The 10061-nt window shown below is 59.7% G+C and overlaps 1 long non-coding RNA gene across 1 annotated transcript; it reads left to right on the plus strand.

Annotated features, from left to right (window-relative positions):
• The first annotated feature begins 4088 nt into the window (after positions 1-4088).
• Positions 4089-8792, plus strand: LOC118015657. The gene is made up of 3 exons (XR_004680679.1): positions 4089-4347; positions 8133-8364; positions 8768-8792. It is a non-coding gene; the product is annotated as an uncharacterized LOC118015657 (long non-coding RNA).
• The last annotated feature ends 1269 nt before the right edge of the window (positions 8793-10061 follow it).

The raw sequence follows: 10061 nt of genomic DNA on the forward strand, positions 1-10061 counted from the left end.
GCAGCAGAAACCCCCTCCTCCTCAGCCCTGAACCCCCTTCCCCCACTGCTCTGGCCGCCGAGCTTTAGGGTCCCCGGGCTTGTAAGAAGGTGGTGAGGTTGGCATCGGTGACACTTGAGGCCCGAGCTGGACACCTCCCCGCCTCGGCCCCCCAAGCCCTGGGTCTGCAGGTACAGCGTGGTGGGTAGAGGGGCGGTGGGGCCAGGCAGCTTTCAGCGAGCAGACTCAGGGCTCTGTCTGGGTTGGGGGAAGGCCTCCCACCCTGAACCCCGTCCTTCTTTCTGTTTCTAGTATTTTCGAGTATTTCCTGGCCTGGTGCTGGGCTGCAAAAGGCTCACAACAAGTCCTCCAAGGGCTCGGTGGTGTTCACAGGCTGTCCACACTCACTGCTCTGAGAATTCCAAGCAGAGGGCTGGGGGGCTGCCTGGAGGAGGTAGGACCAGCCTCCAAGGGTGAGGGCAAGAGCCAGGTGGATAGGGACACTGTGCCCATCTTGGGGCAGCCTGAGGCTGACTGCGGCAAGGGCTGGGGCCCAGGTGGGGCAGTGCTGGCACATGCCTCAGTGAAGCACCCTGCCCTGGTCTCCCCACCCTGGAGACCAGGTCTGAGCCTGTCTCCCACCAGCCCGATGCACCACCCGCCCCCGAAGATCCACTGAGCCCTGCCTGGCTCCACTCGTGGGACCCTTGGGGCACTGGGCTCAGGGTCCTCTTCCTCCCAGCTCTGGGCTAGCCATGCCCTCCCTAGCTGCCCCCACCGGCTACACCCAGGGTCCTCGCTCACAACCTCCTCTCCCTCACTGCAGCCCAGCCCACCCGCACCCCTGCCTGTGCTGGCTTTCCCCGAGACCCCCGCTGCCCCTGCTGAGCTCCTGGCAGCTCCCCGACCCTGTTCCACCCCAGTGCCGAGGCTGCCCTCGCCCCAGCTGCTTGGGCAGCCGAGCCCCCGGTCTTCTGGGATGCCCAGCTTGGCTTTTCTCCCCTCTCTCTGCTCTGTAAACTCTCAGCTCATTCCTGAGGCCTCACTCATTCATTCATTTGTTTGTTCACATGTGTGGATGAGCACCCCAGTCTCAGTGTCATGGAGGGAAATGTTGGGGAGCTTTTTGAAGCAGATGGGTCTCATGGAGAGAGTCATTTTGGAGTGCAGGCCTGAAGGAGGTGGGGCGTGGGGTTCTCCTGGAGGGAGGGGTGGAGAGGGGCCTCCTTCTGGGGAGGCTGGGGGGGGGAGGGGTCCGTGGGGGAGATGAGGCCAGGGTGGGAATGGGGGCCATTGTCACTCAATCAACAAACATTTAGGGATTCCTACAGGGCTGGGCTGAACGGTAGGTACTCCCCCAAAACACCCCATGTCCCCATCCCAGCCTCTGGAGCCTGTGAATGCGACCTTGTTTGGAAAAAGGGTCTCTGCAGGGGTCAGTGAGGGATGAGCTCCTCCTGGATTAGGGTGGGCCTCAGTCCAAACACAGGTGTCCCTGTGACAGGAGAGAGGGGGCGGGCCCGCCGGGGGAGGGGCCGGTGGAGCCCCGGGGCTGGGGGAGGCAGGAGGGAGCTCCCCTGGAGGCTGGTGGGGGGCTCGGCCCTGGGACACCTGCGTTTCAGTCCGGAGAGCCGACTTTGGATTCCGGCCTCCAGAATCGGGAGAGAAAGGATTCCGTCCTTCCAGCGGCCCAGCTCGTGGTCACTTAGGAAAATTACACCAGGAGACACCTGCTCTGCCCCAGTTCCTGTTCCAGGTGCTGAGACCACTGTGGAGCAGAGAGCAGGTGGCGTGCCCATCCTGGAGGAGCCTTGGGTCCGTGGTCCCACCACCCCAGGCCACACCCGGGCACCTCCCTCTGATGGTTCTTGCTGGTCTCCGCTCTGACCACATGGAGCCCCGGTGGTCTTTGACAACAGCAGAGCAGGCCCACTTCTGCGAAGTCCCCATGAGGACTTCTGGGTCTGGGCGGACTCATGAGCATGCTTCTGCCTCGGGGCCTTGGCACGGGCTTCCTCTGCCCGGGCCGCTTTCCCGCAGACACCTGCCCATCACCCTCTTTACAGTAAACTCTGCAGACTCGGACTCCCCTCGGTGAAGCCCGCCCCCAGGGCGATAGGGGCCTGCATGTCCCCTCACCACGCTGGATGCAGAGGGTGACACTGAAGGCTGACTGTGAGTGGTGGGAAGGAGAGGGGCTGTGTGCTGAGCTGGAGACGTGGACTATTTCTGGGCTACGACACCCACTTGGGTCTCCGTCCCGCATTCTCACGGAGCTGCAAAGTGGTATCTGCCGTGGTCTGCCCAGCTCCCTTGACGTCCTGCAGACCCCTGACCCAGTGTGCGCATGGCCACCCCTCGCCTGCTCCAGGGTGCCCTGCCCTCCCCCGCAACAATTCAGCCGGTGGTCAAGGCCCACAGCTCCACCAGCCCCTGGACACGGCTGCCGCCTGCTCGTCTCCCCTATGGCTGCCCTTCCATATGCTCTGCCAGCCTGCCGCATGCCACTCTCCCCTTAGGACCCTCCATCGCTCCCATGGGCCACTGGGTAGAGTGCAAACCCCAGACCAGGCTTCCTCTGGGCCTTCAGCAGCACCCGGCACCCCACAGTTCTCCGGTCATTCGCTGAGCCTCCCACCCCAACTTCACACCTGCTGTCTGCTCCCTCCTGGGCCCTTGGGCATCTGCTTTTACCCTGGTGACAGCCCCCCTCCAGCACACCCTCCATCGCTCCGCACGGCGACCTCCACCTGCCGCCGGTTGAGCCAGGAAGACACAGGGGTGCTGTCGTCGCTGCCCGCGGCGGGGTCCCCCCAAGCCCTCCTGCCCTGTGCAGCCTCAGCGCAGAGCTGGCCAGGAGGGCCCTGGAGGGTGCCCTGAAGGGCTCCGGCACACCCGCCTTTGGGGGCCCCTCACCCAGCTGCTCTCCCTCTCCTTCCTAGAGGCCTCCTTGCCTTGGGCCGCCCGCCTGGCTCTGGCCCCTGGGCCTCATTGCTAGCAACCTGTGTCCGCCCGCCCTGCTGGCCGCGGCCCCCCAGGGCCCCTGCTCCTCCCTGCCCAGGCTTGGCACACAGCTGGGGCTCCCTCCCAGGTGTAGCCAGGTCAGGGGGCCACAGAACAGGCGGCACAGCGCCGCCCCCCACAGCCTCTACCTGCCCAGTGCCTCTGGCCCTGGGGGGCGGCGGCCTCAGGCCTCCTAGCGCAGCCCCCAGCCTCTCTCCCTGCTCCCAGCCCCGGCCAGCCCAGGCCTCAGCCGGCCTGAAACCAAAGAGAAAATGCCTGTTTATGCCAGTTATGCCGAAAGCAAAACAGTTTGTGGTTTGTGACCCAAATTTTTTGCCTTTTTTTTCAGAACATAACAAAGCTCAAGACAACTCCCTCCCCCCCCCCCCACCCCCCCACCCAGGCAGACAGAAACGATCTGTTTACACTGGCCGCAGAACATTCCTGGCCCGCCAGCCCGGCCCTCTCCCCCAGGCCGTGCCCTCAGCACTGAGCGGTGGAAGGGGTGCGGGGGCCTGATGAGGGGGACACAGGAGGGGGCCACAAGGCTGGGTCGGGGTGCTGGTGACTGGAGCATCCTGGGGCCAGGAGTATCGGGGTGCCTGTCTGTCTGGTTGGAGGGGCTTCCACATGGCCCTGGACAGGGGAGGAGCCTGGATGCATCCAACATTTCCCGACCGGCATCTGCCCCCAGCCCCGGGCTCCCACCCCTTCACACAGACACCGGGTCCCTGGGCCGTCACCCGCCTCCCCACCTTCCTCCCCACTCCTTCCTGTCCTAATGCCCAAGGCCCACATCCCCTGGCCCAGCGCCGCTGTGGAGCCCACGAGGGGTGGGCACCTTCTTTGCCCTGGGAGCTGGCACCCCCACACTCATGTAGGTGGGGTGGCAGGTGTAGAGCCTGTGATCCCAGCCCAGACTGGGGGAGAGCAAGGCAGGGCTCCTCCTCCCAGGGCTCAGCGGGGCCAGGCACACGCTGGAGCCCCGGGGTGGGGCCAGGCAGGACGGCGAGGTGCCGTGGCCAGGAGGAGGGACTAGGCCCCTGTCCCATTCAGACCATTCTCAGGCCAGTCGTGGCCCTCTGGGGACCCCTGCGTGCCCTGCAGCCTCACCAGTCCCCTCCCCTTGCCTTCCCCCGCTCGTCTTCCCGTCACCTATCCTTTCTGTCTTGGCTCCTTTCTGCACCCCTGCACTGGCCTATGCCTCAGGCTGAGTACTGCAGAGCCAGAGCCTAAGAAGAGGGAGTCTCGGGGGCCAGGACTCCAACGTATGGGGGCACATCCACAGACTCGCTAGTGGGGGTGAGGCAAAGCTGCCCCAGCAAAGCCCACACCTGAGGAAGATGCCCAGACCGCATCTGGATGGTGCGTAGGCGCTAGCAGGATGAGGAGGGCTGGGAGGGCATTGTAGGTGGAGGGAAGAGCATGGGCAGCTTTGGAACGACCTGCGGTTCTGTGTGAGCAAGGCCCAGAGGTGGATGCATGGAGAGGGACGTAAAGGCCCATGGCAGCCACGGATGCAAGGGCCCTGAGCGCCGAGCCAAGAAGCTGAACTTGACCTTGAGAGAGCTGTGGGCAGCAGGGGAGGATTTTCGAGGGGAGAGGGAGACCTCTCTGATGTGCGTTCTAGAAAGAGGGTCCAAGCATGGGTCGAGCTGAAGCCAGAGGGTTAGCAGGCAGGTGAGGGGTGGAGGGGACAGAGCAGGGTGGGGAAGCGCGTCAGCTGGGAAGTCCCTGCACGTGTGCCCTGGTGCGGAGGGGGCCGGGGGGGGGGGGGGGGGGGGGGATTTCACCCCTCCCCCAACCCCAGAGGGCAGGCCCCAGCTCCCCAGTGTGGGGCTGGGGGGTAGGCGCAGGGGCCCATCCTGCTGCAGGCCCTGGACACAGTCCCGTGTTGCTCCTGCGAAGCTGGCGGCCCCCACTCCCTCGCCTGGCCAGAGCATCATTTTGGAAGGTCTGGCCCCTACCTCTGCTTCCCTCTCCCCTCCTTGTCATCCCTGGCCTCCCCTCGATCAGGAACAGATGTGCCTCTGGAGCAGGAATTCTAGCTATTTGGTTAACCAGTCACTCAAGGGACTTTCTGATAAGGCAATTCGGTTCTCAGCAGAGCCAGGGAGGGGGAGGAGCAAAGACAGGGACTCCCACCCCCACCTTCCTTGCACCCCGGGGCCTGGGGTGCTCCCAGCTAGGGTCTCCCCACCAGCTGGCAGCTCTGGGGAAGACAGGTTTTCCAGGCCTCTCGTGGTGCTGAGGTGTCCTGGCAGGTGGGGGGCGGGCTGAGGCTGCCAGTGGTCTCCCACCCCCTGGACCTGGGTGCAGCCAAGCTCCACCCTCCATAGCCCCAGCATGAGAGCTCGCTGCCTGCCTGCCATCCGTCATTCCTTCCTTCATCATTTACCCAGCCAATGAGGCCCTGGAGCCATGGAGATGAGGAAGCCTCCATTCCTGCCATCAGAACAATCAGACCATCAGAGTGAAGGAGGAAGCTGCTGTGTCAGCTCAAAGACAGATGACTGAGGACACAAGGGCTACCTTTTCCAAGTCCTTCCTGATACAGGTGTGGGGAGCGACCACCTGGGGCTCCTCGCCTGGGGCCCCGATCCTCTTCCTCTCCAGGCAACCCCCAATAAACAACAACTGACTCCCTGCTTAGGCAGGCCCTACAGCAGACCAGCCCTGCTTGGACCTTGGGGGTGGCAGTCCCTGGAATTAGTCACTCAGATCTGCCACTTTGGGTCCCTGGTTTCCCAGAACCCAGTACAGCATCCGATCTTGTTCTACTCCATTCATAGCTGCAGACGGCTGGGACCACTTTGACCCTTTATTTGGTTTTCCAGCACTTAAGCTCTTGGCTTATATCTCCCAGCCATGGACCCCAATGCCTCGCCCAGTACCTGATATAGAGTAGAGACTCACTGTGGGCTCCATGAACGGACAGATGGATGAAAGGGTGGATGGGTGGATGTATGTATGTGTATACGTACATACACATGTGTATGTATGTATAGATGGGTGGAATGTGTGGGCAGGTGGATGGGTGCAGGGGTGGATGGAGGGGTAGGCAGAGGTATAGATGGATACATGTACAGATGGATATGTAGATGGGTACGTGGCAGCTGCATGAAAACAAATATCTATCTGTGTGGTCACTCGAGACTGTCCTAGTGGGGAATTAGGGAGGAGAGCAGAGACACTGAAATTTATTGAATGTCCATCCTCATAGAAATTCTATGTGCTGATTCAGATTGTTATATATCCTGCTTTTAGAGTAGGGAACATAATACGGGTTGAAAGATATTTGTTGACTAAATGGAATTTAAAGGTCTTGTTTAAGTGAACACCTATCTGGAAATTGTCTCAAGAGGACCTAAAAAATCTGAACATGTAGGTAAACAGGTTGTGGACTGAAAGTCCTAAAATCCTACCTTAGAAAAAGGCACAGGGCCCAGAGAGTTTTACAGGCAAGTGTTTTGTTTTCGTTTTTGTTTTTTTTAACGCTCAAGATCATTCTTCTGCACAATGTTTCAAGCATAGAATATGGACACAATTCCAATTCATTTTCTGTGTCCATATAACCCTGATCCCAAGGCCTGATCATGATAGCACAGAACGAGGAAAAACCGCAGACCAAGTTCACATGTGAGGATAGATGCACAAATTATAAAGAAAAGAATTAGCAAATTAAATCCAGCAGTGTACTGAATTAAAGTAATAATATACCATGACCAAGCAGAGTTTACTTCCAAGAATGCAAGGATGACTCAACGTGAAGAAATCCATTAATATCATCATGTTAATAAGCCAAAAGAAGAAAAGCCATATGATGATATTGATAGGTGCCAAAAACATATTTAATAAAATCTAACATGCACTCCCAGTTATAAAATGTGTTTCACAGGCTCGGAATAAAAAGAAACTTCCTTAACATGAGAGAATATCGACAGCTTGCCCTGCCACCCTCTATCCCAGCCTGCTTCACATCACCCTCTGAGATGACCCTCCTCATCAACTGAGGGCATTCCTGTAGTGGACTTCAATAGACACTTCTTTTCTTTTTTGGATGTGACCCCTCAGGAGCATCTGCTGCTGCCAACCCCACCCTCACCCCCATCCTGAAACTCATGTTGGTTCCAAGTATGGAGGATGCTTTCTGTATGGGGTGCTTCTGACAAATCAGCCCTTCTGCAGATAACACCCTTAAACCCTGGACAACAAAGAAACCAACAACTCCCCAAGGGCTCTAGAGAGTTGGCAAAAGTAGGGTAGTCATAGTACGGTGTAAGCATCTAAAATCCCCATAGAAACCCTGCCATCTTTCTGGCTGGAGGTGCTAGGAGGAGCCTGGGGCAATTGAGGTCATTGGAGACTAAGATGGGAATCCCCAAGAGAGGCAGAGGAGGGGGCATCCCAAATTCTCTGTATATGCTCTGCCCAAGTTGCTGGCATGGGGCAGACTGAAGGCAGCCCGGATGGAGATGTGAGCCACCTCTTTGCGCACGTGAGTCTGCAGTTGGAGCCCAATAGAGCTAGTAGCTAAAACAAATGCATCGGCACTCCCCAGAGAAATGCCACACACCCACAGTCTGCGCAACAGAACGTTCGCGGAGCCCAGGGCGCAGTCCAAAATTACACGGTGTACGCGAGGGCCAGGAACGTGTGTTTTCCCTTCAAGGGAAAAGATGATGAACCAAGGCCCACTCTGAGGGACGGGATGTCAGAATTGTCAGACAGACTTTAAAGGGAGTACAATAATCACAACCACCCGTGGAGATAAAGAAAAACACAGTCACAATGAATGAAAAGATAGGAGATTCGGCAGACAGGTCGAAGATGTTAAAAACATCTCAACAGATGATTAGAGCTGAAAAATACAATCTCTAGTAGAGATGTATTAGAGATAAGCAAGAATTACTGGACGAGATGAGTATCGGAATGGGGACGAAACAGAAAGAGTCTGTGAACCCGGAGATCGGTCAGTAGAAGTTACTCAGTGTGAGGCAGAGCGAGAAAGACAATTGAACACAGAACAGAGTCAGGGTCAGACCGGGGGGTGGGGCGGGGGCAGGAGACCAGTGGGTCTCGGAAGGGGAGGAGTGGGAGAATGAGAAGTGAAACACTGAAGGAATACTGACTAGAAATCTCCCAAACAGATGAAAAACACAACCGATTCGAGAAGTTCAGTGCAAGCCAAGTAGGATCAGATCACGCTCAGGCACATCCACAACAAGCTGAAGAAAATGAACATTAAAAAGGAAAATCTGGAGAAAACAGTACTCTGTGCAGCGGGAAGCGGCGCACCTCAGCAGGAACCGTGGGGGCCGGTGGACAACAGGACACGTTCTTCCTTGAACCTGTTCTCCTCGTGGCTCCTGTGACCACTGGGTCCAGTCTCCTTGTCTGTCTTCTCGGTGTTTTGTTCTGTTCGGTTCTGTTCTGGTTTGGTTTTCGGTCTCCCCTCAGTGCAGTGTTGCCCTGCCTTGTTCCAACCCAGGCGTCTCCTCTCCTCCCTTCCCTGGGCGTCTCCCCCGCACCCAGGGCCGGCATGCCACAGTTCCGGCCATCACACAAAGCATCCCGAACACCCCCAGTTATGGACCCCAGTTCCCCTTGCCCGCGGTCAGGAGCTTGGTTCCAAACCTGTGCTGCCCCACACCTCTGGGTGCCTGTTGTCTGGTCTGTCTTCCTCCCTCCACCGCAGCGTTCATCCAGAAGCTTCTACGGGTTGGGGGCTGCTCCGTGCTCCCTGGCTACATCCAGAGGTGGAGCCTGTGTCCCCATTTTACAGATGGCCAACTGAGGAAGGCAGACACTCGGCGACGGCCATCAATGGCTTCCAAGTGCCCCGCATCAGGCATGTGCTGGGCACGGCCGGGCCGACTGGCAGGCTGCCTGCCCCTGGGAGCTCACCGTCTGGAGGGAGAGCCTGACAGCTAACGAGGCGTTTAATGAGCCGATTACATAATTATGGGCTGCAGAGAATAACAGGGCTCCCGGGCCTGCTGCGTCTACCCTCCCCACGCCCCTGAGGCCGAGGGGCGGGCTCCGTTCTCCTGCCACCCTGGGCCGAGGCGAGATCTGTTTGTGGGCCCGTCTCTTCGGGCGATCCCAGACTCGGCTCCCGGACGTCTCTCCGTCCAGCCCCAGGGAGCAGGTGCAATAGGACAGCCTCCTTCTCTTTCCGCCCCTGGCTGGGAGGCCTCGGAGATGCGCAGCGAGTCAGCCTGGTGCTGAGCTGAGGCCAGGGGAGAGCTCTTCCCAGTCCGGGGCCCTCGGGCACCAGCCCTGCATCCCACGTGGGTCACCCCATGACCCCAGGGCAGCCCTGTGGGCCTTTGTGGTGGGGGGATGAGGTCAGCTCTCCAGCCCCAACCAGGCCTGGCCTCACCTCCGATTCTGAGTGACTTCCTGCCCCGGAGGCAGAGGTGAGCCCCTTGTGTGCCGAAGGAGGGTCAGCATTCCATTTCCCCAGCTCAGGGAGCAGAGGGGGTCCTCTGTGCACAGCCTCCTGCACGTTCCCCACAACCTGGGGTGCAGGCTCTGGGTGGGATCTCCAGCCCTGTGGTCCAGGGGACACCTAGTCAGGAGCAGGAGAACAGGGAAGCTTGAGGTTGCTCCAGGAGCCCAGCTGGGAGATCCTCTGGCCCCTCTGGCCCTCCTGCCCCAGGAAAAATGGCCAGCAGCTTGGAGGCACGAGCAGAGGGAGGGAGGGAGGCACGTGCCCCCGCGTCCAGGCTCCCTTCTCCTCTGTGTCCCGCGGGGCAGGCGGGGTGGAAGGAGTCATGACGGTGATGCCTGGCCAGGCAGGCCCGCCCGTGCCCGCTGTGGGCCGGGGCAGGGCCACGTCTGTGCTCTCGGCTGGACCGAGGCCCTCCCGCCACGGCCAGGCCCCATCCTCTTGCATCACACAGGTCCGGGCCAGCGTGCCTGGGAGATGCCCTGCAGCTCAGTGACGAGGGGCCGGCGCCCTGCGTGTTCCCGTCCGGCGGGCGATGGGGCAAGAGTGTGGACGTTGGCCGGCGCCGCCTGGCCAGATCCACTTCCAGGCCCGGCCGGACGCCAGCTCCCCAAACGGGAAGGGG

Source organism: Mirounga leonina, unplaced genomic scaffold, assembly GCF_011800145.1.
Source record: "Mirounga leonina isolate KUSES-001 unplaced genomic scaffold, KU_Mleo_1.0 Mir_166, whole genome shotgun sequence".
Classification (NCBI taxonomy): domain Eukaryota; kingdom Metazoa; phylum Chordata; class Mammalia; order Carnivora; family Phocidae; genus Mirounga; species Mirounga leonina.